Source organism: Lissotriton vulgaris, chromosome 3_1 (genome assembly GCF_964263255.1).
Source record: "Lissotriton vulgaris chromosome 3_1, aLisVul1.2, whole genome shotgun sequence".
In the NCBI taxonomy this organism is placed as follows: Eukaryota; Metazoa; Chordata; class Amphibia; order Caudata; family Salamandridae; genus Lissotriton; species Lissotriton vulgaris.
This window is the reverse complement of record NC_141689.1, coordinates 1,024,658,120-1,024,685,962: the sequence shown is the minus strand read 5'-3', so window position 1 is coordinate 1,024,685,962 and position 27,843 is coordinate 1,024,658,120.

The following is a 27,843-nucleotide window of genomic DNA, read 5'->3' as shown; positions in this document are numbered from 1 at the left end:
TTTGTGTAATACTCTAACTGAAAAAATAGTAGGGATGAGTACAGTTACACTTCTCCGCACGCATACACACTCAAAAGTTCAGATATATGAATGTCATATAATAAACGTGTATTCAACTAATGCAGGAACCACTTGCATCCTCTTAATATCGCAATACAAAGGGGTGGTAGATGTGAATATAATATGATTTATCTTTAAAGTATACTTCATGCTTTGGTTTAAAAGTATAGTCTCTTGTTCCAACAGGAGTAATTATATCAAAATAAAAGATTCAAAGGAAAACAAAATAAGTCAGAACTGAACAATAAAAGGACTAAAGCATATGTCACCATTCATAACTTGCACTCATGTTTCAAGAACAAATATCACCATTCATAACGTGCACTAGAGTTACCAATTTCTAACTTGTCGCAGGAAAGTACAGAACATTATGCCACAATATTAACAATAAGAAATACTGAGTACAAACACTGTTTGTTAATTCCTAAAGGTCGATAAGCACACTAAAAGTCTTTGTTTTCTTGTTCAAAAAAGTCTCACATTTGGGTGTTAGACAGAAACCAAGAAAATGGCCGTCAAAACCAGTGTTGCCACTTCAGAGAGTCACTGGAAATGTTCTACACCGAGCGCGAAAGAAGTAGCCAAGCGCGAGGTGAAGAAGTCACAGACATGATGAAAAGACAAGTGGAAGAAATGTGCAGCACGTAAATTGTCCGATCCGTGAGAAATCCGCTTGAAAGCCTGATCGAAGACGTCGGATAGGGCGTTGGCACTTGACAGCCGGAGAGATGCTGAGGCAGCAACCTGAAGCAATCCAGGAAATAAGCCGATCACTGGCATATGCAGGGTGTGCTCATTTATTACAAACAGGACAGATGCTTGTAAACATGAGGCAAACCACATCCCTCCACATGAGGCAAACCACGCCACTCCACATGAGGCAAACCACACCCCTCCACATGCAGTTGCACAAGGCTTGCCACACCCATCAATATGACAGTTGGCTATCACATGTCATAATGAAGACAGTGGAACAAGCACTGCTACAACTAAATTAGCATTGGCAATCACAGGTTGAATTAAACAAGCAATGCTACAACTAAAAGAATTCTGCAGTAATGAATGTAGAAGCAGTATTTAAAACCCTATAAAGGATAATAAAGATGGGCCAGCAAGTAGCCTAGTGGGTGGGTCAAATGAGACATGGTGGGGTCTGGGACCGGAGCTGTTCCTTGACACTTATGTCCATTTTTGCTTGGTTATCTCTTGTATTTGCTGAGTGCTATTGCTGATTTTTGGACTTTGGCTACCGGGACACTACTGTCCTGTGCCCCGTCCATGTGCTCGGATCCCTAAAAGGCAAAGGGCAAAGAAGAGGGCTCCAAGGGTCAGAGGACTGACATCTCTCCTGTGTGGCCACAGGGAGACAACAAGCATTTTCTTAAAGAACCCATCTGACTAGTTGTAACTGGACATAGATTCAACCCTGCTGATGGTCTTTGCTGGAGTAAATGCTGTCCATCAGGTTCTGAGACCCCTGGATATGTCCAGCTGGCCTTCTCCAAAACCCTCTGAAAAGATGGGCCATGTAAAAGAAATTTGACTTCCAGACCTCCTGAGGCCTGGGACCAACCATGCAAGTCAATCCGCCAAAAAGCACAATTTTGCTAGGCAAGAATTTCAAGTTGATTTTTCTTGGAGCTTTTTGCAGGTGGAAAAACATGTTAAGGGGACCAGTAGAGAAAGTCTATCTAACTTCTGTGTGACTTTCCTGGGTGCGGGGAACAGCCTACAGCCTTTCCCTGTTGGAGGATTCTGATCACCCAAAAATAGACTAAGGGCCGGATTTAAAATGATATGTCAGAGCAGTCTTCCGCCATGGCAACAAAGAAAATTACTTAATTGTCCTGGCAGATGTCCTGATGACCACATTTTGAAATGCCCGTCCGCCAGGTGGATATTTCAACCATTGACAAGAACTGCCATAAATGCAGTGCCTGCCAATGTATTTTACCTTTGCCATACAGCTCAATCAACCATGACACAGCCGTATAGCAAAGGTATATTTTACAATAATAAAATCCTAAAGCAGGATATTGTTTTTAAAAGAAAAGAAATGCCACCATCACAATGGGAGTTGTCTCCCATGGTGAGGGGGCCATTTTCCAGGTTTTACTGGCCCTTACCACCAGGGTTTTCCTGGCTGTGATGGGCAATGAAATCTTCCTCTATATCCAGCCACCTAAATTAGATGGATTTACATACAGGTCAACCTCTGATGGCACTTTCTCTATAGGAAGGTCAGAGTTAGGAGCTGTGTCAAATTTGGCAGACTAATGCTCTAGCATTTCCAAACTGCAGAAATACTCCGTATTTACAAAGTGCACCTCTGTATTTTCGCTACCACTGGCACTAAAATTAGCCGTGATAGCGCCTACACAGGCACCCTTGCACCATAGTGCAGGAGTGCCCGAGTTGCAAGGAATTATTGATTATGTGCAGGAAGGTGTCCTGTTATTCTATGTGTGCTGCAAAATGCACACATAGAAGCAGCAAATTGGCATTATTTAATGATTGTTCATGTGTGCATGAAGGGACATCGTCCTGCACATAAACAATGTTTTATTGTTTTATCCTCTTTCTATGTGTGCTGCAGACTGCAGCACACATAGAAAAATCAAAAATGAGGAGAAATAAAAGTATTTACTTTGTTTCACCATTCTAACACCTACTATTGCATGGTGTTGGTTTTTGGCCCTGCCTCAGATTTACACATCCTTGTTAATATGGTGCTGTGTCAAAAAACAATGGGTGTTACAGTGGAACATCCCCAGCAACACCCTTTGCATGCCTCTTTCACGCAAAGTGATGCATGTACAGGGGTTGTATTTACAAAGAGGCGTTAATCCACAAAAAACAGTAAATTAGGAGAAGGGCATAGCGCCACCAGAACATTGCTAAAAGTGAGGTTCAATTGGCACGATCCCCATGTACATATACCCCAGAGTGTTCTCTGCTGTCATTACACCAAAGGTACTTCTGCATTTAAATCGGGTGGGTGGACCATTAGGTTGGCGGAAAGGGTGCTCCATCATCATTATGAGTACCATTTAAGTCAACATATAAATTAGGCCCAAAGACCAAGCAAAGATATCATGAAATCTTAACCGAGTGAAGTTGCGCAAAGTATCTGACCAATGGCTTCTCAACTTGGAGTTTTACCACGATAATCAGTGACTTCAGCAAGTCCTTTTCCAATGCTTTGACAGATCTTTTCTTGGGTGCAATCCGCAACGTTGCCCTGCTGGATGATTTCAACTTCCATCTCAGAGACGGAAGGTAAATTCACAATTGTTTTTATAAATGAAATATAAGGTATTCTAAGTATGTGTAAATAGGAAGAGGAGTGAAAAGTATTTTATGTCTCTAAAGGCAAGTATTTAAACAAATATTGGACTATATATGGGGATAGCTATTGAAATTAGTTATTTCTTCTTTCAGCTTGCAGATTTTGAGCTGGTCAGGTTCAGTCAGCACCACCTGCACAATAATGACCATTGTTTTAAATTACTTGACTACAGAGTCAATAAGAACAATATTAAAAATCAGACAGCAACAGTTATAAACTGCTAAGGGCTACTCCCTTGTAAAAGACTAAGGGCCTCATTATGGGTTTTGTGGTCCATAGTACTGCCAGACCGGTGGAGGCATGGTGGCTACCACCGAACTGGTAGTCCGACCACAGTTTTAAAACTTCTGCGGTCAGACCGCCATGAGACTGCCAAAATCATTGGGGATCCGCGAACCCTCGGCGGTCGTGTGGTGGTCTGGGGCAGCAATATGCTAGTGGTGCCACTGCAGCACCACCAAAAATATTACAACATCCCTGACTTCCACACTTTCATGACAGTGAGCCAGATATGAAAAGTGTGGAAGTCAGGAAAGTAAGAAGGCCCAATAGGGCCCCTGGTGCCCATTTGAATGGGGGTGCATGCAGGGGGACACATGGCATGCCCCCCCTTTTTGCATTCACCATAGTTAGTTCCTGCACAGCATGGACTACAAAGTCCATGGTGAGCAGGAACTAGATTTGGCATCTCTTCACCACTGCGGTTCAGCTCACATGTGAGCCTATGAGCTGCACGGTCGCAGTGCCCCGCTCCCAAATTGCCAAAGTCAACTACCACCCGCCCGCAGAGTACGAGTCATTTTGTGATATTACTGGGCTTCCACAGTACCAGAATCAACTGCTGCAAGCCCGCCCGCCTGGCACGGCAGTCCTGTGGTGGCGAAGTTCGAAGGTTCATATGTGAGCCTTTGACCTACAGTGCTGAAGGAGTGCCAAAGTTATTTCCTGCCTCCATGGGCTTTGCAGTCCATGCAGTGCAAGAATTGGGGTGCATGAACAGGGGCACCAGGTGGCCATGTAGCCTTACTTTCCTGACTGCCTCACTTTTCATGGTGGGCTCACTACTAAGAAAAGTTTGCCAACAGGAAATTTTTAATATGCCTGGCAGGTCCACAGCTACATCCCCAGCATATTGCTGCCACAGACTGCTGCGCCACCATCAAGGGATCACAGATCCCCAGCAGTTACGGCGGTCCTACCACCGAAGTTCTAATATGGCAGTCAGCACGCTGGTGCAGCAGTAGCTGCCACGCCATTGCAGGTTTGATGGTCCTGTGGACCGCCAAACTCGTAAATAGGCCTTTAATTCATTTGCTGTGCAATGGCTCTCTTTTAATGAGGAAAGAAGCATCGTCAGCAAGAATTGATGATCTCCTGGATTATCTATTAATTATAAATCCCTAAAATAAAGGAGAAATGAAAAACATTTTTGGAAAACAGAGAACAGAATGAAACAGATCAATGAAAATATGCCTTCCAAATGATAAATAGCTGGCATTTTTAATGGCCAGAGCGAAGTAGCGCTACGCGAAGCTACGCAAAGTGCACTTCGCACTACGCAAACTTCACGTAGCACTACGCGAGCTGCGTAGTAGCATGTTCGCACTGTGCAAGATGCGTTTTCAATGATTGCACAGTGCGGACAAGCATCCGGCACTGTGCAATCATTGAAAACGGCATCTTGCACAGTGCGAGCTGTAGTTTTCTGCTGCTCGAATAGATTTTAACTCGAGCAGCAGCTTTCTCAACGCGGACTGGTAGTTTCTCATCGTGAGCGGTTGCGAGCATGCGCGACTACTCGCAATGAGAAACCTGACCTCCCCGCGTTGAGAATCTCGCTGGGATGTCATTTTGCTTGCTCGCAGTCGCGAACATGACGTTGAGGACCGCGAGCAAGCAAAAAATTACCGCTGCACTACGCTAAGCTGCGCTACACGTGTTCGCACTGTGCTACGTGCAGCTCGCGTAGTGCGAAGTTGCGCAAACTACGCAAACTACGCGAGCGTAGCGTATTGCTTCGCCCAGGGTTAATTTTCACAGTTTTTGCCAAGGCCTCTTTGAAGTAGAAAATGAAAAACATGTAAATGAGAGTAGGAAAGTCCATAAACAATGCATTTGATTTCAAAATGCCTAAATACGTTTATGTGAGTTTCTTTAATAAATGTGTAGAAGAAATCATCAATTAAGGTCAGGTCAATACACTACAAGCAGTTGCCCACCGAATATAACTGGGGTACTTCAACTAGGCTTCACCAAATGCAGGCTTTACTATGTTAATACACAGATTATATCCAGTATGTTCAAATATGCTGGAATTTCTTGGAAACAATAGGTTAGGCTCGGGACAGCAGATTATAAACAGCATACAACCAGGGAAACTTTTTATCTTAGTAAATAATTACATTAACAATTAATCTTCATTTCTAAAAAGACAAATCAGTGCAAAACCTTTTCTCCCTTTAGCTTAAACAGTGAAGCGCACACCATGCTCGAGAGCAACAGAGCACTGAACAGGGGGCATGGCCCTCTGGAAGATGCAATTATTAAAGGAAGGCCAAGGGTATATTCTCTGGTTGGGGGTATGCTCCTTGAAAAGATGGTCTTCAGCTGCTTTATGAATTGTTGGAGAGTTGGTGCTGACCTGATGTTTTAAGAATACTGATACAAGTATTGGGGACTGATGGGGTAATCCAAAAAATTTCAAAGGACCTGGGTAAAATGTAGTAAAGACAAAAGATGGTCCCGACGTCCCTTATTTGGCAAAGCCAAACAGGGGAGACAACAGATTGTGACAACTCAAATTAATTGATTATGTCCCCGTCACAAGTTTTCACATATATTTTAAGAGTAATACATCCTCTAAACATCACACCAGAGTGAAAAGACACAACTCCTGTATTCTGGAGACAAAATCTCATTTATATTATCTTTTTTTTGACTTAGGGGTCGTGTTGTGGTGTACCCTCGCAGAGTGGAGGTCTTTAGGGTCCCAGGACCAAAGAGTCAGTTCAATTCTACCTAACCCATGGAGTCTGAGTGCAGTGGTTGTCCGGGCTGTCAGTGGTCTTTAAACCAGAGTCGACCACAAGCTGCCTTTACCATAGAGACAATGCCACCAGCAGAAAGGGGATGCAAATACACAAGAGTGGGGTTATTGCTGACATTAGTTGTAGGTGTTGTGAAAAGCCCTTTTAATGCAGTGCTGAGTTAAGGGGTCAGTTACCGTACTGTTGACCAACAAGCCTTGGGAGCTGTAAATGTAATGAAAAGGAACTTTGATGTCTGAAGGCCCAGGGGAGTGCAGTAGCAGCTTGAAACTTTGGTCAAGGCTGGATTGCCCTTCCCACAATACACCACACCATTTACTTTCAAGCGATCTCTGAGAGGGTCCGATGGCCGTTGCTACTTTCGTTCCAAAGCATTATTTTACTTGCAGTTTGCTAGAAACTGATCCCACCAATCCAGGGGAGTCTGAGAGTGCTTCTGGCTGTCACAAGTATCCCTCACTTTGGGAGTGTTGAGTTTAAGCCAAGGATGATGGTTGTTCCCTCAGTTACACAATATCTCTTGTTTGCTTTGTATTGGTGGGCAAAGTCCTGTAGTCGGTGACACAGGCCTCCTCTTGGTCCTTCTTTGAAGTAAATTGATCTGAGGTTCTGCTTTCAGGGGGAGTCCCTTAAATCCTGGAATTAGTGAAGCTAGGGGTATGGTAGCTATTGGCCATTGGGAAGTTGGTACCTGCAGCTAGCACCTCCTTTGGTGACCACATCCGGTAGTGTAGGTCACTTTTTGTACCCAGAGCCCCATATTTCTGCCCTCCTAATAATGACAGAAATTATCTTTAGGTGTACAGATCAGGCTGCTCACACTGGAAGTGTGGCCAACCTTCCTGGGGGTGTACACCTCCTGCATACCTATTTTCCCAGCTGGGCAGAATACAAGCATACATGGGGCAAGGGGAGGGCTGCATCTTCCTCAGGAGGAAAACCTAGATGTATATCAGAGGTAATGCAGCCTTTGAAGCTCACAGCTGTGATGTGTCACTTCACTAGCCTATTTGGAGGAAGGGAGGTGCAACCACCTTCCTGCCCATGTTGCCTGGCAGGAGGTCAGAGGACTGTCTTGGTGGCATTTGGGGTGAGACAACCTGCCAGCCAAAGCACGTCATCTAGGGTACCCAGGTGGGAAGCCACTAGGTAGCCATCTGGGTCCATGCTAGCCTTCCCTTGGTACCAGAATAATGTCAGGAGAGAGAAAGTATGTTGTTTGACACCAAACTCAACATATTTAGGTGGTACCATAATGGAGCTAGCAACCCGGGTGTGCCTGGGTGCAGGTCTCATATTATCCGAAGGACCGCCTATCACGTATAGTGTACTTTAATGGTAAAAGCCACTATAGGGACATATACGCTTGCACTTACATGTCTACACTCTTAGTATAATCACCCTGCCTCTTGGGCACAAGAGATCTTCTCTAGGGGTGACTGACATATACTTAAGAGCAGTGCCGTGACCCTGCCACACATAGTGAGGACAAAGTCGAAATGGATCATTGAACACTATTCCTGCAATCAGCAATGGCAGCCGGCCTGCTGTCATCTGTTTACCTGGGACACTCAGGGTGTCACAACCAGTGCTGAAGGCTCTGAGTACCCTTTCCCACTCATGTCCCGAGTACCAAAGTACTACCTACCAGGGACTTACAAGGGGGGTATGGTTATTGTCAATTGGGGATGCCATTGACCCATGCCACTTTTAGGGTGATGGCATTCGTACTGGAGCCTTGTTAGCAGACTTCAGTGTACTGTCAGAGATGAAAACCAGCATCAAGCCGTCCAATTGGGGGAAACAAGTTGGGGGACATCTGTCCTGTTTTCTTACAGTAGGGTTTGATTTTAGCTGCGTTTTTATGAAACTTAATGGGCTATCTTCACAAATGGATTCTAAAGATTCCATGTAGAGGTTAGAGTTGATGGGAGAAAGGAGGGAGCCAAGGGGTATTTCACAGTAGATGGGCAGTGTCTGGGACTGGCTTCCCCGAGTAGCTCATGAGCTACTGGTAGCTCTCCAGCTACCTGTGAGTAGCTCACCAGTGCGCATTCCAGTCTACTAAATTAGAAACCTTTTTCTTGGTTGAAATAAATGTATACCAAACTTGGGAGAGTGTACTTCAGATAAAAAAATTTACATTTTCAGAACTCATAGATTAAGGTTCGATGAATCCTTGCTACATTTCCAAAATAAATTTAAAGGTGATATTTGAATGATAAATAACGTGATGTGGCATTGTGAAGACATACCTAATATTATTACGTTAGTGCCTGGTGCACTGCAGCTATGGGTGTCATAATTACCCATGCAGAGGCATTCCAAATTGACAAAGCCTTTTTACCTTATTGCTGGCAACCTTGCCAGATGCACTGAGGTGATCACTTCTGGAAATCTTGCTTATGGTTACCAATATTGTAATTGTGTCTGATGTGGTCACTATTACAACACTAATTATGCTAGTAGCTCAGGATGATTTTCATTGAACAGTCATCGAGCAGATCTGAATATAAAAAAGGTTGTAGACCCCTGGTCTGAGATCTAGTAGAATTTATTTGCTTGAGCTGGTATCTGTTGGTGAAGTAGAATGTGCTCCTGTAGCTCAGTAGGAACTGCTTTCTCAAGGATTGTCCCTTCAAATTGCAGGTTGGTAATAGAAGTTGATGAGGATGGGTAGCCCCACGATTGGTTTCTTTGGTAGGGGAAGGATCTGACCTGTGTTTAAGGCATCTGGGAACATTGATTGGCCTAGGTCGGCATTGACAACATGAATAAGGGGTATGAATGCCTCTCCTTTGGAGGCATTTGATGATGTAAGAAGGAAGGGAGTCAGCTTCACAGATGTTTTCCTTGAGAAAGTTCAGTATAGTGGAGACATTCATGTGAGACACTGGGTTGGAGGGGAGTATTTGGTAGTGAGGTAGCGGGGGGCTGGAAGTGAGTAGGCAGGTAAAATTGTAAAGATAATGGGTTGCAATTTGTTGACTTTTACATGAAGAGGCTGATGGGGATTCATTTGTTATGGGTGGGCGGAGCTGGTGTAGAGCCTTTACGCAGAGCTCCATAGTGTTTCAAAAAGACTCTGTGGAACTCCGCTCTGCGCCGCTCCCTTCCCCTCCCAAATGAATTAATTTTTTTTTTAAAAAGGCACTTACCTGCATGGCTGCCTCCTCCTCTGCCTGGGCACTCTCCTTCCTGCTCCTCACTACTCCTACGTTGTACATCTTGCGCATGCACAAGCGCAAGCTGTATAAAGTAGGGTTCTTTCATAGACGAAGGATGGCGAGGAGCAGGAAGGAGAGCGACCAGGCAGAGGAGGAGGCAGTCACACAGGGAAGTGTCTCTTTTTTAATTTTTTATTAATTTGGGAGGGTGGACGGGCTTACTAACACCGCTCCACCACGGAGGGGGTTTTTGCCTAAACTCCGCTTCCGCAACGGAGTAGGCAAAATTCTGCAAACTCCACTGGCAAAGCGGAGTTACCCACCTGGGGTTAGCATTTGTCACTGAAGCATGGAGTGTGGGTCTCTGATGATGGATCAGTGATTTGAATGGAGTGTTTTAAGCAGGGTAGGGTCATGTGGGAGTTTTGATTGCCTCCATACCTTTTTACTATGCTTCTGAGTGTACAAGGTTCCTGAGAGGTTTGGCTTGGTGGACTGGGTTTTCAGTGGAACATAACAGATTAGCTCTTCTATGTGTGCATTGATGCACATAACTATTGATATGAGTACTCACATTGATGTTGTAGATGTCAAGGAGAGTATTGGCATCTGTGGAGGGCAGGAAGTGCTCTTGCAGGCGGTTTAGTTTTTCTTAGATTTTTGCAGATAAATATTTTTGATGGCAGAATGTTTATTTTCCTATTTTCATTTTGTGCATGATGCTGTGATGTAGTATATTTGATGGTGAAAGAAATGGCAAAGTGGTTGGTACAATCCAAGTCAATTGTTGTCTGGCAGTGGTTATTAGGAAACACTTTTAGGATGAGGGCCAGTGAGTTGTGTGGAAAAGTGGTTGGTTTAGTCCAAGGCAACAGATGTGTGTTGGTGGATATTAGGGGACACTTTTCAGAATGAGGTCCAGTGTGTTGCCTTAGGAATGTGTTGAGTTATTGATGAGTCACTCTATTTGCAATGTATTGAGAACTATGTAAAAGGCTTCCTTCATGTAATTCATATTGGTGCTGCTTGGTCGGGGGTGGGACAGGGGTTTGAAGTTTCTGAGGACTGTGCTGTAGGTGTATTGGATAAATGCAGAAGTGGTAGGGTGAGGTTTCTTCTCGGAAGTGCTTTTTTGGTCTGGGTAGTCTATTGATCAGGTTTTGTGGTTGATGTAGGAAAGTGTCTGGAGAGGAGCTTGAAATTCTTTGTTCCAGTAGAGTTCCTACAAATGAAGTTACAGGGTGTTTTGTGTGTGACTGCAGGTCCCCCTCCTGTTTTGACTGTGCAGAATATGTATATGATGCTATGAGCATGGGAAGAGGGGACATCCAGGGTGCGTGTGGAGGGTGTAAACTAGTTTCAGTGATGAAAAGTGCATCTAGGTTGTTAGGAGATGAATGCAGTATTGTCTGGAGTGTGCATGACTGCTGAGCGTAAATTGATGAGGAATAATTGAGTGTGTTATTAGGGTTGTGTGTTCAAGTGAGTGGTATGTGTATGAGGTCATAGACATCAGATGTATGAATGGGGTGAATGAGTTTGCATGGTCTGGCTATGAGTGTCAGAATGATGGGATAGTTTATCAGGTGGTGGGATTCTGACCCTATGTTCTTTCAGGGTTGAACAACACCAACCTGATGATGCCCATGTCTATATCTGCCCATAGCTGGGGATGCCACGGTGTTGGAACATTATGAAGAGTAGACTGAAATAGGGGGAGGAGGAAGGAAATAACAGATGGAAAACAGTGAAGTCACTTTCTGTAGAGTTGGGTGAATGTAAATGTAGTCATGTCCCTTTCTAAAGAGATGGATGCTGGAAAATCTGGAGATGATTTCCTATTGAGATGAATGCTGGAAAATGAGGTTTACCTTACTGGCTTCTTTATTTCAAGATGACTTTGACAAGAACTAGTGATGTTACTTCCTCTATAGATAGATACTGAAATTTAGTGTTGTCAATTCCTGTAGCGATAGATTAAGGGGAATCTGAAATACTCTAGTGGTTGAAATGGATGTTTGGGCCTGAAGTTCACTTGACTGGCTTTTTGCTTTGAAGTTGGTATTGGCAAAAACACAGTTCTGTCTCATCCTGAAGAGATAAATTCTGGGAAATTAAGTGATGTAATTTCTTATAGAGATGGATGTTTGTAAATCTAAAGATGGAAAAACAAGGTGATGAAAAGATTGTTTGAATTAATCTCAACCACTGGTGATTATACAGGACACATTCCAGACCATCATTATCACAAACTGTGTCATTCTAGACAGAGACTTGCCTTATGTAAATAAGTCATGATTCTGCCCCAAAAGGAAGAGCTCAGTCTGAACTGCCAGGCAAAATCCCCTTCGGATGGGAACACAGGCAACCCCAGACTACTTTCAATCTACTTAGGTCTCATCAGTGAGGTACTGTCATGCCTCGAGCCTCCTACGACACTGTCCCTTTAAGAAATGAGCTATTTAGATCACCATGAACCAAGGAGCGACGCTTCACGTTCTTGCGTCAAGCTCCATTTGTTTCCGTGTCCGTCTTGCTCCTGTTTGCCTGACTTCCCCTTTGTTTGGATCTTCCTGTTTGTTGTACCGAAGAGAGCGTCCCCGGCCCCCGCGTTCCTGTGCGGGCTCCGGTTTGCGCTTTTTATCGGTAGCGGTCAGCTGTCTGTAGGCGTTATCATATTGGGCGCCTAGTTCCAGATTGCTGCTTGTTCACGGTATTTTCCGTGAACCTTTCTTCCTCCCGCCCTTGAGTCCCGCCCGGCGGCCGGGTTTTACCCCGCCATCCGGCTGGGCTCAGCCTTGTGTTTCTTTCCGGTGTGTTGCTCCGCCTGACAGCCGGGCCTGTTCTCCGCTGTCCGTCCGGGCTTATTTCTGACACCGCCTCCCTGGGATTCCTCTACCCGGCAGCCGGGCTGGGTCTCCGCTGCCCGGTTGGGTTTTCTATATTACCCTTTAGATAGCTAGTTAGTACCTTTCCTTCTTCCCCAATTTCGTCCTCTTCTGTTAGTCTGACCCTCCACTTTTGTTAATGTACATCCCCTTACTGGATTCTGGTCCTGGGATTCAGCTTCGTGTATTTGGTGAGATTCTTGCGTGGACCAGAGTGGGTGCAGCTTCATCTACACTACAGGGAATCACGGTAACAGCACTTTTTGCGCTACTTATATATATTATACTTAGGACTTGTCATACAGAAGACTGATTTCATGTGTTTGGTTTCATAGAAGGTCATACAACCGACAGAGAAGTGGCAATAGGTTCATTGCGTACCATCATTTAGTGGATGTTTCTTCAAGTCTTCTACAAACAGCTAAAGTAAGAAGTGTAACAAGTTGACTATATTATTTCTACTAGTATTAAGTCAAAAGTTACTCACTAATGCATTATGTCATCTTTGCCACAGCTCCAGATGAAGTTCCTTAAATAAGACTCCACATGTTTAATTCAGTGACAAGTTAGAAAACCTTGGGTATGTTATGTTTCTATGCATAAAGGTATCTTAGTGATTTAAGGTTTAGTGTTGTCCTTAGATAGAATACTTACTTTTTGTTGCAGCCCACCTGTTGACCAGTTCCCCCATTGAAGTACCACGCATCCAGTCTGAAGATCACCATCAAGCACATTTCTTCCCCCAACTTTCCTTGTTTTGTCTCCCTGTTTTCCCCTGGCGTGTCTCTCGTACTCTAGTGTTTGATAGAGTCGGAAGGCCGTAGGGGAAGGCTGTGGAATATTCTTCGGATTCCTGACGCTCCTGGGGAACCTACCTGCAATCCTTACAGGTACATAATGAGTCCTGAGGCATAGTGAGCACAAGTAGGAATGCTTGAATTATTCCCAACCACTGGTAAACACTTGTGCTGCATTCTAGATCATCAGTGTTTGCCCAATGTGCTGTGCTAGACAGAGACCTGCCTTCTGCAAATAAGTTGTGGTCCTTCTTCAATAGAAACAGTCTAGGATGAACTGCCAGTGCGGGTTCTCTCCATATCGAAACACAAACTACCCCAGACCATAATCAAACTACTAAGGTCTCATCAGTGAGGTACAATATGAGTACAATTGCACAGTGAGCATGGAACTCTTGTCTGGGAGAACTTGTCACAGTTAGGACTTTTGCTGCAAAAACAAGGTGATGGAAGGAATGCTCAAATTATTCTGAACCACTGGTAATCACTCTGGTCCCCATTCTAGATCATATTTTTTCACCCACTGTGCCAAAGATCTGCCTAATGCAAATCCTTCTTGGTCTGCCTCCAACAGAAACAGTTGTGCCTGAACTGCCAGGTTAGGCTGTCCAGATGAAACCCTAGACCATCATCAACCTAAGTGGTTCTCATCAGTGAGGTAAAATGTGAGTCCAATGGCATAGTGATATAGTGAGTCCAATGGCATAGTGGCAAAGTGATGCCCAGGCACAGGATCTGTACCTGGGCATACCCGTTGCACTTAGAACTTCTATTACAAACAAGGTGATAAAATGAAAGCTTGAATTTATTTCAACAACTGGTGATTTTTCGAGCCTCATTCCAGACCATCATTTATCACTGTACCCTTTTTAACAGAGACTTGCCTTCAGCAAATTCATTTTAGTCCTAAATAGGGACAGTCTTGTCACAATTGCTAGGTAGGTGTTTTTCTTTGTGATATACTAAGTGCAATGGGAATGCCTAAATGTGGTTAATGTGCGTAATAACAGAAGCCAGGTACGCACATAGGTTCTTGAAGTTAGATTTATTAAGCACAGGGTAAAGAAAAGCAGCCTAACAGCCACCCTGTTCCTGTTCACCGCCAACCGCTAGCCGCTATTCACCCCACACCGACATTTCCTTCCAAGAACTGTCAATCTAATGGTAAGCATTGTATTCTTTGGATCTAATGACTCAATTAGAGCTGATCTGCAGGACCTAGGGCCAGATGTAGGTAATCCGATTTTACCGATTCTAAAATATCGAATTTTATCGAATCGTTATTTTAGAATCGGAAATTGGTATGTAGGTAAAAAATCCGTAAAAAATACCGATTCAGTAAAATTCGGAATCGGACAATCGGAATTTACCGAATCGGTATTTTCCGAATCGGTATTCCCCATTCATTCCTATGGGCCTTTTGGCCCATAGGAATAAATAGGAAATACCGAATCGGTAAATACCGAATCGGAAAGCAAATAAAAGTGAAACTCAATTAGGCAGCCAATCAAGTGCTACCACCCTCCCCCTCCCTACCAGGAAGTGGCTACACAGGCAGCTAGAACTAATTAGAAGATTCTGGAAAGGCAGTTGGAGCTGAGCTGAGTGCAGGAGCAGCAGAAAGGGTTTTGTGCACTTTTAAAAGTGAAAAATGTCAAGCACCCAAGAAAAAGAGCAGCCTGAGAGGAGGAGGAAACAGAAATTCAGCAGCATGGAGTTGCAGGTCCTTGTGGAGGAGGTGGTGAAGGTGCACCACAAATTGTTTGGCAGGCAGTCCCTCACTGTGGCTGAATCAGCCAACAGAAAAATCTGGCTGGACATTTTGGACAAAGTAAATGCAGTTGGGGTGACCACCAGGGACACAGAGGACTTGAAAAAACGATTTTATGACCTCAGGAGCCAAACCAAAAAGAAATTGGCTGAACATCACAAGCAGGCATCAAAAACTGGCGGAGGCAAGAACCCAGCACCCCCCTGACTGACCTGGAGGAGATGGTGGCCTCAACCATTGAACCAGACAGCGTCTGCGGACTGGGAGAAGTAGACAGCTCAGCCAGAGCTGCAAGCAAAAAAGGTAAGACAAATGCACTACATTCCCCCCAATACCATCATCCTTACCTGTACCCTTAGTGGGCAAGTGAACCCAAGTCCAGTACTGCTAGCACTATACAGGGCCAATGCATGATGCGAAATGTAGTCAGGAAATGTAAGGACATGTCATACAGCACACCAACCAACTACTTAAGGAAATGACTGCATACAGAATATGGCCAATGTGATAAATATTTAATTGTAGTGACTGTGAGACAGTAGCGCTTAGCTAATGTACGCTCATATGTCCACAGGTGAAACGCCTCACAGGCGTTCGCAGGAGACTGAAGGCACACCACCTGAGAGGGAGGAGAGTCAGGAGGCAGGTCCAACTACCCCAACTTACCACAGGACAAAGGTGCATCAAGTAGCCATCCTCCTGCCCAAGACTCAGAAATGGCACAAGAGTTGCTGGCGTCCCCTTGCAGATCTCAATCCCCTCTCCTGCTGTCATCCCCAGAAATGCCAGCATCACAGCATGATATTATACCTGCATCACAACCAGGCAGGAGGCATGTCGTGGCCCCACTCCCCGAATTGGAGTCAGTAGCAGCTGACATGGAGGGTGACGGACCACACAACTTGCCTGTAGATGTTAGCTCTGGTACAACGCACTCCAGTGCAGGGGTGGGCCATAGTGGTGCAAGATGCCGCAGAGTCCAAGAAAGGCCAGCAGATGCACCAGTTAAGGGTCCAAGTGTGTTTCTTGGTCTGGAGGGGAGCAAGGTGAGGATACAGAGGATGCAGGGAAGAGCCATCCAGGCATGCCAACAACAGATGAGGTCCCTGAACAATAACATTGGAGAAATAGGAAAGGGCATCAGTGAGCTGGTACAAGGCAGCAGGGATGCGCGGAATTAACAACTCGGTGCAGCTGCTATGCACCAAACTAGACAATGATTTCACTGCAAGGCACAAGGAAAGGCAGCGTGCACATGTCCAAAGTAAAGCCATCAACCACCTGGCCACTGCCACATCCCTGTTATGCAGGAGAAGCAGTAACATGCAGGAGGCCATGACCCAAAACACCAATGAGGTCACTTAGGGCATGAGCAGGATGACCAGTGCTCTTGAGGCACTGTTGAATGCCCAAACTGCTCACACACCTGCTCTGGATGTACCTGTAAGTGAGGAGAGCACAAGCAGGAGCAGCATTGGAAGCACCCTTGTCCCAGAAACTAGGAGGAGCAGGCGCCATGCTGAGGCCACAGGCCAGCAAGACAGTGAGCAGGTTGAGCAACCTACAAGTGTTACTGGGAAACGAGCAAGGAAATAACGTTCACAGTTCATGGTGAAGTTAACCAGGACTGACATCATTGCAGTTAAATACTTTTTTTTTGCAAATTTGTGCTTTAAAAACCTACGTCATTACAAAATTAAACTATTTCTGGTGCATACTCCACCTGTCTTTGTCTCCTTACTTACTTAAAAGAAGTTGCGTGTGACCTCTTCCCGTCTGTGTCTGCCATCAGTTGGTGTTGCAACTCCAGATGTGTGTGGTTCAGGCAGTGCTTCCTCGTCATCATGGTCCTCATAATGTTAGATATCCATTTCTGTGCCCTTCTTGACTGCCAGGTTGTGCAGCATTGCACAGGCTGCAATCATCTTGCAGCAGGTGTTTTGGTGTGTACTGACGGGCCCCGCCACTCTTATGGAGGCAGTGAAACCTGCTCTTCCACATGCCAAAGGTGCGCTCCACAATGTTTCTGGTTGTTTTGTGTGCCCTGTTGTATCTCCTCTGACTTGGTGTTGTAGGGTTGAGGTAGGGTGTGAGGATGAAGGACCGGAGGGCATATGCACTGTCCCCTAATAATAAGAAGAAAAAAACATTACTCACATGCACACACACCATCCACCTGAAATACTTATCAAGGGAGTTTCACACAGTGTGTCACCTAGCAAGTATCCTTCGCCGAATTCCCCCGTAGTCAGGCGTGCGTAGATCCCACTGTTTTGGAAGATGTAGGAGTCGTGGGTACTCCCTGGGAATTTGACTACTATGTCAGTGATCACGTACTTTCAATCACAGATCACCTGTACATTTATGGTGTGGGTGGAGTTACGGTTCCGATAAATGTACTCTGTGGCAGCAGGTGGGCATATTGGTATGTGGGTACCATCAATACAGCCAATGATGTTAGGGAACTGCGCCATCTGATAAAAGTCTGTCTTTGTCCTTAGCAGTTCTGCATGCGTTGCAGGGAAGCTGATGTAGTGATGCATTCTCTGCAACATGGCATCAAGGAATTTTTTTAAGAAACGGGACAGACAGCTCTGGGACACCCCACCTACCGCAGCAACCACACTCTGGTAACTCCCAGATGCAAGCAGGTGTAGGCTGCACAGCACCTGCACATGGGGTGGGATGGCATGCGCACTAGGGATTGGATGGTCCAAAAGTGGGTGGAGGTCCCTGATGAGGTCCAGGATTGTTTGTGGGGCCAGCCTGTACCTCTGTAGGATATCAGGCTCAGTTAGCTGGAATAGTGTGATCCTCTGCCTGTACACCTGCTCCTCTCTCCTCCAGACCCTCTCTCCTTCTGCCTGGAGCCGTAGCTGCCTCACAATGACATAGAACGCTGCCATTCTGGTGAAAGTGGTGCATTTTGGGGCCTTTTTTATAGCCTGCACCTGGTTACCACCTGATTTCAATCCATGGTAAATACTGACTCTTAAATACCGAATTTCATGCAAATTCTGTATTTTAAAGGGGACCTACATCTCGAAATTCATTTTTACCATTTCTTATTTACCGAATCGGTAAATTTACCGATTTGGTAACTTTACCGAATCGGATACTTTACCGAATCGGTAAATATACTGAATCAGTAAAGTTTCCAATTCGGTAACTTTACAGATTCTGTAAATTTACCGATCCGGTAAAGTTTCCGATCTGGTAACTTTACCGATTCGGTATATTTACCAATTCGGCTACTTTTTGGTCCCCTACATCCAGAATGCCCAATACCGGTCGGTAATGGCCGAAATTACCGATTTTCGGCCGTTACGACCGGTATTGGGCCACCTACATCTGGCCCCTAATCTCTAGTTCATTGAATTCTTTTTCAATATGCTTCTTCGCAGTGAGGGCAGAGCCAGGCATATAGAGATGACATGCAGCAATGTTTTGCCTGCCTGATGACATAAACAGCATTTCTGGTCGTCCCTTTGGCCATCTTTCTTCGAGCTTTGGAAAAAGTCCAAAATTGGAATATCACCAAATCATAATGCCAATAATCTCTGTTTAATCTTCAGGGTGTAAGTGGCCTCCTAGAGGTGGGACTCCCTTTGAGCATCGTAGGATTTCAGTACCAGCCATCCATGTGACCACTTGGCCCCTTTGTCTTTATCATCCAGCTAGTTTTGCAATTTAATGGATTTATTTGCTGCTCTTCTGAAAGCTTGACCAGATGTACTAAGGTTCCATAGGTCATATTCCCCCATTGAAGGTTGATTTCACACAATACTACATAAGCCAGTGTACCCTCAGCAGCTAACCACAATTTGTGGCAGCATTTAGCATATACAGCAGGCCTGGCAAGTGACTACTTTATCAATAAGAACTCCAGACTGACTTGGGTGGGAGACGCAGATCTCAGTAGCTGGAAGACTTGCTTATAAGATCTTATCACGATTTTATCAAGGAGGCTTGCCTCTGCACCTATCATTTTTTCGGACCCATATGAGAGGACTGGTAACAGTTTAGCCTTTATTACTGCTACCAATGAATTGAGATTGTGCCCCAAATGGATCTTGTAAGCATTGTAAAGGCATAGTCGAGAGCCTCCGCTTTTCCCTTAATCACCTCTCTTTGAGGCGCATACATAGCCCATGCACCTATCTTGATGCATGAACACACATATGTACCAATTGAGTCTCCATTAAGGTACCATTTGCATTGCACTTCAATGCAGCGATTAAGGGAGATGACTTTTGTCTTTTTACGATTTATTTCCAGCCCATTGTCATCTGCATATGCTCCAAGTCAGTTCAGTAATCTCTGCAGGCCTTTTCTGGTGTTACTGAGCAGTAGTAGTTCGTCTGCATACGGAATATTTGATATGAGCTGACCACCAAGGCTTGGGCGTGAGTCTGAGAAGTCTGCTATATATAAATTAAAGAGAAGGGATGCTAAAACACAACCTTTTTCTAGTACGTTTTATGTTGTTACTTCCCTTGATAAGTGGGTACCATCCCCGATCTTAATCTTAACCCATGTGTCTGAATAGAGCAGCCTGATGGCCCTCAAGAAATTGGGTGGGATTCCCCACCGTTGGAGTTTTGTACAAAATCTGCCACACGGTACACAGTCAATTGGTGCCCTGAAGTCAATGAAACACATATATAGAGGGGTGTCTGTGGCTTTTGCTCTACTGAGGATCAGCCCCACTGCCAAAAGATTTGTCATTCCAGCAATAAATATTCCAACCCTTAAGGCAGTAAAGACAATATACACTGTATACAACACATCTCCCCCTTTTTTCTTCTACAGTATGACATTAACGTATAAACACAAAAAAGTAAACTAAATAGTTATATCTATATGAACATTATCTTACAGTAAGCAATATAAAAAAATAAGAATCATACAAGATATCTATGAATTCTTTAACACTGCACATTCAGCAACTAACTGTTCTCAAAGTCTTAAATTTCATCAGGACATTTTCTTTTTCTTTCACTTTTTCATTGAACTTGGCTATTCGGCAAAAAACTGACTATCCGAAAACTGTTTACACTATCATTGACACTTTCACTCCCAACATCAGATTATGATGATTTCCGACTATAATTGTGGGATCCAGCCTTTCCTTCCAGAGTCAAATTCTTTATTTGATGCTTCATGATAGCCAACAATTTGTTGCCATCATTTACCTTTCCACCAAAATCCATAAACAAGTTTTCACAACCATAATCCGTTTACCTCCTTGTCAGAGTTTCAAGCTTCCATGTGAACATCAAAATTCTTTTAAGATTCCACATTTTTCAATTTTCCACATAAAGAGCCTCACTGAATACTTCAATCTCCTTCACAGGGTCAGACCATCTCGGTAGACTCTTTCCCACATGCATAGGTAGCTTTCTTCTCACTATGTCACCCACTGTCAATCTCAAACTTGTGTGAAACCTCTGAATAGATTCATCATTTCTATTCATCTTTTCCTAATTTATATTATTTCTAACTTTAGTAAAAATCAGCCTCAATTCCATAAGCCTTCTTCCCTCTAAGCCAGCATTAAATCAACTTAATTCCTGGTTTCATACCTCTCAACTTCTCAAATGGAGACAATCTGTATCTGAATTTGGTGAAGTTCTATAAATCAGAAATGTGGTGTGTAAACTTGTATTCCACGATAAACCACTCTTGGTTGCCAACTGTATAGAATCATTGACCACTCTAATAAATCTTTCCACCTGACCCTTTGGTTGAGAATTATATTTAAAAAATCTCTTATGAAGAAAGCAGACAATTCTTTACCAATGAATTGTGGACCATTGTGTAGCACTTACTCTTCGGGCGAGCCTTCTCTACAAAAGACTTCATCCAAAAACTAAATCACACAATTAGTATCCATCTTCTTCTCTAGTCTTACCACTGGCCACTTTGTAAAGTAATCACCTAAAACAATGGCAAAATCTAATTTCTTGGCAGTACAGCAAAAAGTCCAACAATGTCCACATATAACCTCCTCCAAGGTCTATCAGAATGTTCTATTGCCTCCACCCCAACAACACGTTTTTGCAGATTTATCACAGAAGAAACATGCCACACACACCCTTACCCAACACATATTTCTTCAGACATGGTGCCTCAACAATTTCTTTATTCAAGCACTCAGAAATGTCTTTGTTGACTCACACCCCATTAAAATGTCACATTGTTCTTCAACAAAAATCTTATAGGATCAACTTTAGTGGCAAGGCCTTGCATAAACCGAGCATAACATTATGTTAGACCAAGGAATGACAGCAACTGGTCCTTGGAAATCAGAGCATTAGCATTCAAATTAGCTTCTACATAATTCTGTTTTGGCTTAATTCCACTTTCGGAAATCTCATGACTCAGATACTCCACTTTCCTCTTTTGAACTCACATTTAGACAACCTTACTCTTTTGACTGGAGTTTCTCCTGTACAATCGATACACACATTCTTATCATGTTTCTCATATGACTTTCCATACACTATAATATTGTCATGGAGAGCTACAGCTATGCTACTCATACAGACGCAGTACTAGCTAGCACAAAAGGTATCTTTAATAACTGGAACACTCCTTTCGGAGTCAAAAGTGCTGTAAGGTATTTAGATACTTCATGAGGCTCAATTGGATGATAAGCACTTGCAAGATCAGCAGTTAAAACACTGTTCCGGCAAGACTTGACATCATTTCAAGTAAATTTGGCACCGGATACCTGTCAATCCATATTTCATTATTCAAACTACACAAATCCACACACAAGCATAATTCACCAGAACTCTTCACAGAAATTATCTTAGGAGATAACCATGGGGATTACTCAGTTGGTTAAGTTATGTTTTCTGGCAAACATTTCTCAAAATGTCTTTGAATTTTTCCCAATAGGCTAGGCACATTCCGAACTTTATGTCTTATAGGTACTGTTCCTTCTCTGAGAATCATTTTATGCTTGAAGCTCTTGGACATTGCCAATTCCTCTTGAAATAATTTAGGATACAATTACTTTATTTCAGACACAAAATCAGAACCCTGCATTGCCGATGAAATGCCATGCACTGGAGCAGATGCAGTACGATCAAATTTCAGCCAAAACTCCAGTTGATGAGGCCAACCCAAATGGGTTTTTCACCATCTCCACCCTAAAATACCCTTCCACATCGATCTTATGGTATGAATACCCACCAGGTTGTACTTCTAGAGGCAATACATTCCTATCCTCCCACAATTCCTGAAATAATGCTTTCAAGTCAAGATGGCTTCTGAAATGTGCTGTGCGATCATTAAACAAGTACACCACCTTTCACATTACTCTGTTCTCAAACCAAGATGGCCAATTGAATTACATCACATGCACTCGCTCTGCAACCCTGGAAAACTCTGCAGATAGCATGAACACTGGCATTCAAATAGCGTGAAACATAACGGTAGTAAAATGTTATTTTGATTACATTTGAGTGAAATAACATAGACCTTGACAACACTCACTAGTGTCAATACACAGGCTAAGCTGATATGGCATAGTGCATAGCACAAGTCATCACCAAGTACTGCACGCTAAACATCTTTAAACACTATGGGGACCGATGCTCCTGGCCAGTCTTCCTCACACTTGTCACCACATGTATTAACGGAAGGCAGGTCTTCGCACAGGTACTTGAAGATAGATTTAATAAGTCTCTGGTAAATAGAGTCAGCTTAATAACCATCCTCCTCCTTTCCACCACCAACTGCTTTCTGCTCATCTCTCCACATGGACATTCCAATCCACTACACAACATTCCAAACCTTACAGTAGTGATGACTATCTACACAGTACACAACACTGTGCTCACTCTGCCACTTGACCCAACCTGCATTTGAGTGAACAGGCCCTCAAAGACCAACACCAGTCTTGGGTTGCTTGTGTTCTGGTTCAGAGAGAACCTTACTTGCCAGTTGGGGCTGGACTTTTTCAATTGGTGCAAGACCAAGGCTGATTTGCATAAGGCTGAGTCCCTAATCTGAAGTGGCATGGAGGTCAAAGAAAATGATAGATTGGAATGTGGCCCTAGGTAAATTCTAGTGGCTAAAATACATTTAAGCATTCTCTACCTTACATTTTTGTATTCTTCATTGGGAAGGTGAGAGATAGCTTCATGTGGGGTTGGAGGCAATGGAGTTTGTGTAGATTGAAAAAGTTATGTTTAAAATTAAAGCGTAGCAAATGCTGTATGTGAAAGGTTCTAGCCTCATCCGGTCCTGAAAACCAGGATGCACACCATAATGTAGAGTGTCAATGAATATGATCAAAGTCTCAATCCAGTTTCAAAATTGTTTCTATTTAATCCATAATTTAACTCTACTCTATTTTCATCAACAAGTTCAATGAGATGCCAATCCAGGCTTTTCTCCCCAGCAACTGACGATTCACCATTTCTTATGAATCAGCATCGATGATATAAACACAATGCATTTAGGGCAAACTGCCCTTCCTCAGGGGTAACTACGATGCAAAAGATTGCATCAAAACCAGTGGTACCCAGTACATGATACAATATGTAATTGTAACCATAATAGTTGCCACATGCATAACGTGTCGCTATAAGATATTTACAAATAAAGCCTTCACCAAACACATTTGAAAAATAACGTGCCTACTAATGGAGAAAAATAATAAAGTATCAAAAGACCATCATTCAAAATTAAACCAACAATATTGTGCTGAAGGTCTGCAAAGGAAAATAAGTGCATTGAGTGACAAAATTAAACACGCTACATACCACAGATTACGGAACCAAAAACATACTCTAAACATACCTGAAACTGTTGGTCAGACCTAGATTCATCAATCTGTTAGTAAATATTCCATTCATGTGAGCAGGTCTGTCAACTATTCTTAAGTTGTGTCAAGTGGTTAATTTAAAAACACGTGCCACTAAAATTAACCTAGTGCGCTAAAAATAAACAAAAAACTCAAAATGTACCGTGCGTGTCATGACACACAATGAAATAAAAATAAACAATGCTTATTAAACTCAAATTGTGCTGAAATAACTCATATGCTTTAATAAACCATGAACATAATATTTTAATTCCAGCAAAGTTTTTTTTAAACACTGTGCAAATAAAGAAGCAAACAATGCATAAAAAGCATCTATAGGTGCTTAGAAATGTAGTAACTACATTATTGACAATTCAAGCAATGTATAAAGATGTCTCTCAATATTAATCGGCTGTTGAAATGTGATAGGAATTATTCCTGCTGGTGCTCCCAATACGTTGAAACATGAAATAAATGAACCTCTGGTGCTGGCAGAATACATCTGTGGTTACAACTGGTCTTTTTTAGGTCAATCTTATAGCAGCAGCACACATGCTCCGCTCACTCTGCGAGGCATGCAGTAATGGAGTATATGGAGTGGAAGCTCGGCCCATGTTTTTAATTGGCTTGTGTCATTGTCTTTCGTAAATGCTGCCTTCTGATTGATTATGAGGCTCGTTTTCCCACCTTATTATGGCCATGTCGTCATTTGTACCCTCCCATGGCTACTGGCCCCTTGACTTCGAGTGTTACATGGTATGGTACGTGCTATTTACACTGTGAGCGCTACTTTGTCTGTGTCTTCTCACCCTCTTCTCCACCCTCCCCCTGTCCCCACTCCTGTGGTCCGTGCTTCCCGCCCCCCTCCTGTTGTATGTGTTGCAATGCAATAGGCCTCGTTTAAATGCAAGTCCTATTGCATTGCAAATGCTTGTTAAGTACAGCCTATGGCCAGGTTTAGCCACAAGTACCTGACCCTGTCTGCTCTCTCTATCGATCTCCAGCCCCAGTACCCGGCCTTTCAGCTGCCGAGGGAGAGATCTTTGCATTGCCCACTGGTAACTCGAAACCAGACAGACGTGTGTACATCAGATCAGGTAAATGCCATCCCTGCAGATAAACCCACATTTCGGGAGTTATATGTGTAGCATTATGATAGAATTTTATTTCCCAAAGTGCACGTGCATTGAGTGAATGGCTAATCGAGATGATGAAAACGATTTCCAGCCATCTGTGCTACTGTTAAATGAAAGTGTGAGGTCACCCTGTAGCTGGGTATCCTTCCCGAGGCCTTGTCCCCCATCATCCATCCGACTGCAAACGAGGCTTGGATTTCACTGTAATGGGATAGGGAGAGATGAAAACTGCCTTCCAGGCTAAACCCCTTGGGGCAGATTTACAATTACTGGTGCATCCCTGCATATCGGCAGGGATGCACTAGTAATTGTGAGCCGGAGCTCCGCCACCCTGGATGCGCCGCATTTACAATGGGGCAGAAAACGGCACAGATGCGTGACGCATTTGTGCCGTAAAAGCGACGCAGCTCTAGCAATGCTCTGGGTGGCTCTATCTCCACAATGCTGCGTCAATCCTTACGCCTGTTTCAAGCAGGCGCAGAGTTTTGACGCAGCATGAGCCCAAAAGTGATTGAGTGAAATCTTGTAGCTTTCACTCAGCCACTTTTGGGAGGCGTTCCTGCGCCGGAAGGCCCCCCCTGCGATGGAACACCTCCTTCTGGCGCAGGGCTTTACAACGTGACGCATCTGGGAGATGCGCCACATTGTAAATACCCCGCACCATGACGCATCTTTTGCGCTGCCGCTGCGTCACAAAAGTGACGCAACAGCACCGATAAAGAGGCGCAAAGGGCTTGTAAATCTGCCCGCTAGTGTCCATGCAGACAAAGAGGCAGGCATCCTTCGACCTGGTGGAGCGATGTCAAACCTGTACGCTGCAGTGAGGCGGCCTCTAGGTTGGCGTCCTCATAGGCATGCTCCAGAGGCCTACACCGGACATCAGGAGTCAAAGAGGACAGTCATGGTGCAAAAGAAGGACCCGCTCACTATCCCGTCCAACACCCCAAGAGCGCTGCTGGCTGAGGCTGCTATGGACATTAGTACGGATGCAGTTTATGATAAGGTGGGTTGGTCATGGCAGCGCAATGGCCGTTCTTCTCTTATTTCACCGTATGTGAGTGAGTGAATACATGTCTATTGCTCTCCCGTACTGCACAAACTGATGGGCATCCCACAGACAGGATTTCCATGTTAAGCAGTCTGGGATTCATTGTAATCTTTTAATTTTACGTATAAGTGATCTTGAAGTAAGGTCTTGCAGAACCATTGGCAGATTGCCAGTAAATGCAATAAACCTCTTGAAACCTACAAGTTTTGACCATAAAAATGTACAGTTGCCACGTTGGCTGACACGGCTTGGTTGTGTTTTCTAGTGGCATCAGGCAGAATATTGATAATGCGTTTTCCTCCTCTTCACATTGTTAATAGACTGTATTGGTACTTTTACCTGTGCTAAGAAACCACCTGTGGTACTAAATTTGTGATCTGGAGTGAGGACAAAATATGATGCATTTTTACGGAGTGTGTTGTTGATATAGATGATGGTGAGAAGTAGTAAATCTGATAAAGCTGCTTGTAATATCGCTTAGTTCATGTGACGCAACCGCCTATGCCACAAATGACACCTCAGTTTCTCTTTTAGTCTGTAACAAGGATGAGGGGAAGGTCTTCTGTGTCTCCCTTGATGCTGGACCCTTTACAAGAATTGCACGCCTACTTCCATCATTATGTGGTGAAAATGAATAAAGGAGACTTGCCCTACATCACCAACAGATGCCCGATTCAGCTTATACCAAATGTTAATTCAGGGCAAATAGTATTGACTCAAAAACGTAATATAAAACAGAACATTATCTCTTCTAATAGATGCACACACCTTCTTTACCATTATCTTTGCACCATTGTGCATGCAACCACATTTAGTGTAACTCAAAACCAAATTTCTGTTTTGAAGCGGGTTCACCTCACTTCTCATTTCAAGGTGTGTATGTGTGCTGCAACATCATAAAATAAAATGAATAACGAAGTGTTGAAACTTTTCAAAAATCCACCACCAGTCACAGATATGGGTTAAATCCATCGTTATTTTGCTCGCCACGTCACCCCAGTATGACCCAGCCATATGCAAATCAGTCTTGACTATGAGCTCATGGGAACAGTCCAGCCCGAACTGCCATGCCAAGTCCTCCCTGGACCTGAAACAAGCACCTGAGACCGGTTTTGGGGTAACACCACTCCTCAGCCAGGCTCGCTTGAATTAAGTGGCACTGCGAGCAAGTAACCCACGTCTGGGCATTACCTTTTCTAGGTCGAGCCTAGCGGCAGCGCACATGCACTGCTCGTTCAGCGAGGCATGCAGTAGTCAAGTATGCTGTGTAAGCCCTGCCTTCTCTCCGCCCATATTTTTGATTGGCTCGTGTCATTGTCCTTGGTAAATGCTGGCCACCCATTCATTATGAGGCTTGTTAGTCCCTACTTGTAACAGCCCTGTCTCCAATTGTGACTTCTAATGACGACTGTATCTCTTACTTGGCTCCATACATGGTCTGCTTTATCTAGGGGGTGAGCACTATTTTGTTTAAGGCCACTTATGGGGATAATGGTGGCTGCTATTTTTTTTTATTTGTATCATATTCTCACTGTGGAGCCTTCCATATCTCTTGCCTCTATAATACACCAGGGAATGTCAACATATGCCCCCATCGTAGCGTCACTGGGGAGAGTGATGTCCATGTAATTTTAGGATGTGGTAGCAGTGGTCCTGAGACGTTGTGCATGTAGGTATTTGGGAAATGTGAGTTCCCTACACTTCAGTGTGAAGAAAGCAATGCATGGACCCCAGGTTTTCTCAAGCCACGTTTCTCTCA